This window comes from Thalia democratica, chromosome 4 (assembly GCF_965202585.1).
Source record: "Thalia democratica chromosome 4, ktThaDemo2.hap1.1, whole genome shotgun sequence".
Taxonomy (NCBI): Eukaryota; Metazoa; Chordata; class Thaliacea; order Salpida; family Salpidae; genus Thalia; species Thalia democratica.
The window spans coordinates 20,331,115-20,337,114 of record NC_139168.1 but is presented as its reverse complement, the minus strand read 5'-3'; positions in this window follow the sequence as shown (position 1 = coordinate 20,337,114).

The window sequence follows — 6,000 nt, the reverse complement described above, 5'->3', positions numbered from 1 at the left end:
AGTCAGACATACTAAACTAATGGAAATAAAATTTTATTTACTTTTGACGGCCACACTGAAATAACTTCCTGGTATGAACAGTTTTTACTCATATAAAACTTTTAAAAGCATGTGTTAAATCTCTTTGAAAAAGTTGCATGTGTAAAATTGAAGACCACACAAACACTCTATAGATTCGTAAAGATAAACTGCTATCAATTTGATCTTTTTATATACTCTACCAAAATAAAACTTTTTTATGAAAACATGGTTTACGCAAATAAAAAATTCTAAAAATAAACCCCGCCAATGAACAACAAGTTTTTTAACTGTTAGTTAATTTGAACTATTTTCTATTTTTACTTTTCAGACCACACATCATAAACTATAGACTCCATTCATTCACCACTACTAATAAGGTACATAGCATCAAATCTATAACCCCTAAGGGTTTCCATCGCTTAGGAACATAATTTTCCGCATTTTAATACGCGATTTATTGGTTTGATTGTATCGTTGTTTTAGCGACAAACGATAAACTTAAAAGCCACCCATAAAGTCCGTAGAAAGTACTTGAAGTTTTTGCTGACAACCGTAGCTATATTAAGCTCAGTTTTTTTTTTTTTTGTTCCGTATTACATCAATATTAAACACAAGGTTATTGTTCAAATTAAGAAGCTTTAACTATTTGATAATCAATTTTTAACTTTTAAGTGTTCTAGTTTCAAGTGCTTAATTAAGAGTTTGAATTTCGATTGGATAAGTAGGTCTTATTGTATTTATTAAATGTATTTAAAAGGGATTATACCATGAGGAACATAACGACGCAATGTCTAATAAGCTCTTATATTGCATATTATTTGTTAGGTGTTCAGTTTTCAGAATGTTAAAATAAATGTTCCTAAATGTTTTAAACTTATCTAAACATATTCAAAAAAATATACTGAATTAGTTATTTTAAACATACCTTTAAACATAAACCTTTCAATTGTGTGCTGTGTAATTTAATCAAAAAACAAATAAAATAAAAAAAAATTAACATTTTCGTAGAGTACGAAGCATACACCAAGATTAATAAAATCTTTAACTGTTAACAAAATTTTTATGGACTAATTAACAACTTTTACTAACTGTTCATCCTGGTAAAGACATTTTGTAAAGTCACAGTTTCACCTTTGCCTTGTGACATCATAAACATATCATTCTTACTCTGCTCACTTGCAACTGTATAAAATTATTAAATATTGAGTTTAGCTAATTAATGTATGTTTATCTTGTGTTAAAGTTTGTTGCTTAAAAATTGATATAAGTAACCATTTTTCATGGTCTAAACCAGGGTTTCCCAAAGTGGGCCAAGTGGCCCCCTAGGGTGCCATGACATATACTCAGGGGGCCATGAGCAGCAAAGGGGGAAGAAGGGGGCCATGAGCAGTAAAGGAGCCACAGGGGGGCCATGAGGCCATAACTTGAAACTTACACTAGATATTCTTGAGTTGCAGATGAAGAGCAAAAAAAAAGTCTTATGTGCATTTTATGTTAGTTTAGAAACTTACACTAGATATTCTTGAGTTGCAGATGAAGAGCAAAAAACAAAAAAAAAGGTCTTATGTGTATTTTATGGTAGTTTAGAAACTTACACTAGATATTCTTGAGTTGCAGATGAAGAGCAAAAAACAAAAAAAAAAGGTCTTATGTGTATTTTATGGTAGTTTAGAAACTTACACTAGATATTTTTGGGTTGCAGATGAAGAGCAAAAAATAGGTTATACCTTTTTAATAGTTTATGAGTAACCTATATGTTGAAGGGGGCCATTGCTTTTTCAAACTCTTTAAAGGGGGCCATTTGCAAAAAAGTTTGGGAAACCCTGGTCTAAACTTACTTTAAGAGTTATAAAAAAGTACGGTAGTTTACCAGTTTAACTGCTTCTGTGAAAATAGTTACGTCGAAAGGACTTCAGGGCAGTTTGATAAAAGATAAAATAACATATTCCAAAAATTATTGAAGAATTTTCTAAAATAAGTATTAAAAATAATAAATCTAAAAGAGTAGTAAATGTTTCAAAACGATCTGCTACTCCAGAACATATAGTTAATAACCCTGATTGTGCAAGTATTTATAATTTGAAAAGACTAAAATTTATTTAAAAATTATTATAGCATTTTTGTTTTAATTAAACTTGAAGCTATATGATTTTAAGAATACCAAAGCTATGTAAACATAAAGACTTCGATTATACTTTTTCTTTGGTTTCATAAATGGTTTTATAAATTGTTACGTTTGTTTAATAAATGGTTTTATAAGTTGTTAAGTGTGTTTTACTTATTTTTAGTTTCATTGCAATTGTAAGCAGTCATTTAGAAAAAATACAAAATGTCATTTATGTTGATGTTACTAGAGAACATTGTATAAAGCTGCTTTGATATTATTTTATTCATTTGAATGTCAACTCATTAAAATCCTTTAACTCCCAAATAACACGTCAAAAAGCAATCTTAAACGTTTAATTTAAATCTATATCTGTGTTTTTGTGGTCAGTTTTCAAAAAATGCAGTAAATTCATTGTCATTAAAAAACTGTAGAACAATATATTAAGTTGCCGATAATTTATATTAGTTGTATTCAAATTTAAGCCTAACCAACTAAGAATTAATGAAATTAATAATCTGTCTCAATTATAAGGCTTTAATATAAAGGTAAATATTTTAACTAAATTTTATTTTTGTCTTTTCGTTTACATGTAAACATCATAATAGGCTTCAGTTTTTTACATAAGATTATCTCTAACATTTAAATTTTTCTAGTTGCATATTAATCTAATAATAGCCGTTTTTGACAGATCTAATATAAAATTCTGTTCATTGACGCTAGTTAACTTTTATCTACTTTTGAGATCATTTAAAATGACAGATTCTTATTTTTTAGTTGCTTAAAGGCATTTCATATGCGTTGAGACAAATTTAATTTAAATACGAGTAAAATGCTTTGATTGCATTGAATTTTTCAAGTGACTGTTATTTTATAATTTGAAATAAGATTTTTAAAAGCAGAGTACTTAGAATACTCGTTTAAACATTGTAACACTTCAGTTTGGTTTAATTGTTAATAGCACATATTAACTATCAATTTAGCTAAATTTTAAAAATTATGAATTTTTAAAAGAAACTTAAACTAATAAAATCAGACCGGTATATTGTAATTAACCAGTACTACAGCTTGTAGTTGTGAAACATTAGATAATTAGCAGATAAACATTTTAATTATAACCTTTTCGTTCCAAATTAAAACTAAAACTTTTTTATATAAAAAGCTATAAATTTCAATTTATACATAAAGTGTGATAAGCTACAGATGGAATTATATAAACGCCTACGCAGAGTACAATGTCAGTAAAAAAAAGAATTTCATTCAAATTAACGTAAAACTTTTGATATAACTAAAACTATTAGCAACAAACTAATTATACAATTAGCAACTGATCTAATTACAATAGTTTTTGTTTATTTGTATAGATTAAATTAAGATTAGTGGTATAAACAACCGTTAATGCTTGACTAGATTTACTGTTAATCTGACCTTTTAAGAAAGTATTATGAAAATAATTAATTTAAGTTCATATTTTGTAATTAAACAAAAACAATAAATTAATATATTTCCTTTTCATTAAGTTTACTCGTATAAAGATTCCTTAATGGTTTTAATAAATTATAAGTTATTAAAATAAAATATAAATTAAAATTAAAATAAAATATATTGTTAGTCAACGATGTAATTATTAGCTTTATATCTATTAAACAACTTTAATCAATAAAAATAATATTCAAATAAATACAAACCTTTGTTGTTGTGAGTAACGTTTTCAACTCTGGTACCCTCATACTTCGGATCGTTAAAACCAAACCTGTGATCACCTAACTGTGTTGTTAGCTCCATACCTGTTACATGGCCTGATTGTTGCCTCATACTGTTTACAGCTTGCTGGAACTGCAAATGATAAAAAGCAGCTAATTGTCGGTCCATCATCGACTATTTTAATACTGCTTTTTACACCAATATTTAAGTGATTTGAATTGTACTTGTTTGCAGGTAAGGTATCTAAGTATTTTTTTTCTATTCTCTCAAACTTTGAAGCTTTTTTTTCTTTTTATTTCACTTCTCTCCTTTTACGCTGGTGGACATTATTTTGATAATAATTAGTTTAAATAAGTCATATTCTGTCTAAATTACATCAAAAAAGTTTAAACTAAGCATACTTTTTTGAAGTCCAGGTATATAGCTTTAATTAAAGTTTCAACAAAACTTGTAACCGTGTTTATATCCCTTAAATTAAAGAAAAAGTTGTTCTTAAATAAACGCGGTACAGTTAGATCGCTGCACATAATTAAAGTTTACTGTAAACTTGTTAAAACATGTTAGGAATTTTGTAATAGAGTTTGAAGTAAAGTTTGACAAATATTTCTTGCCCGCGACGTATATTTAGCTTGGATTGTGTGAATAAAAAAAAAAAGCTTTTTTCAATAGCTATTTTTAAATCTGCTTTTGATTTAATTTTCACTTTACAGTAGTGCCTGTTAATAAATTATAAATATCAATGTTGTTTGGAGGTTTTTTCTTCATTCTATAGCACAACTTTTCAAGGCTACGCGGTCAAGGAAAATATTTTATTTTATAAATCTGGCACGCACACTAAAAAAGTTACCCTACGCTAATATAAACTAAAATGAGAATGAAAAATCTACAAGAACGATTATATTTAGTTTTATTAAGCAAAAATTTCTCTTATAATGTCATAAAAAGTTTTATCTCAAGTTTCATGAACAACAATAGATAACTTTAACGAAAACGGATTAAGTTTGAAAAATATAACTATAATTAATCTATCCAACAACTTTTAAACTTTTAAAACAGTAACTAATCACAACATGCTATTTCGCAAAATAAAAACAAAGAATGTGTTATACTCATCAACTCATTTTTTTCTCAATATAAGAAAATTTAAAAGTAACATTAACGTACTTAAAAAGTCTACAAACCAATGACGTTTTTTAACTTCCGTTATAAAAACAAAAAAAGAAACAAAGCTTTGAAGAACACCTGTCTAATTGGCTCTTGTTTACATTTTTACGGTCAGGTAGTATCTTTTCCTGGCCAGGCACGAAAATATGCTAATTAGCCCATGGATTGTTAATTGAAGGAAAACTTACAAAACATTGTTTAGCACATGTGCCTAACAAGGACTTGTTCATGGTTTTAAGATCAAACGATATTATTCGCGGCTGGGCAGAAGTCTCTGTTAATTACCCAGTTGAGTGTTAATTAAGGAGAATAAAAAAAAATCCTGAAAAGTACACCTTATACATAATAACACCCAATTACCGAGAAAATAAATAAACGAGATAAGTACCGAGTGAAAGTATGTATAACTTTGAAAAAAGAACTCCGGATCATTGTTTTTGGTCAGGTTTCAGTTCTCTTTGATCGTTAACATCAACAGTTTTAATCCAATTTAGCTTCTGTTTACCTTTTTTATGTCCAAAAGCTAGTATGGGGTGATGTTAATAAAAAAAAAGAGACTGTGAAAGTTGTTTAATTGGTTTTTGTTTGCTGGCTTTTAGGAGAAAAGGTTATTATCGAGCAAAGTAAAAAGCTGTTGACTAACGAAATGGAGTATGTATCTCTACTAGAGTCTAGACTAATCAGTTTTTGTTTACAGTTTCACGTTGTAATGGTTAATAACAGGTGCAAAAAGGGTTGGTTTTAACCAATAATTTGTAGCAAAACTTTGTTTAACTTAAAGTTTAGAAAAGTTCCAAATCTAGTTAGTAAAATTAAAGCTGATTAAAAAAAGTTAAAGTAAGTTGTTATCATCAAAGAGTTTATGGTAAAAATTATGTTATGTTAATGCTTCATGTAGTATATATCATTGAGTTACATAACAATTCAAATTCTGACATTTAAGCGGTAAAATCTCTAAAAGTAAAGTAAATACTTTCTAAGTGCTCATTTAGGTCTAACTAATAAGA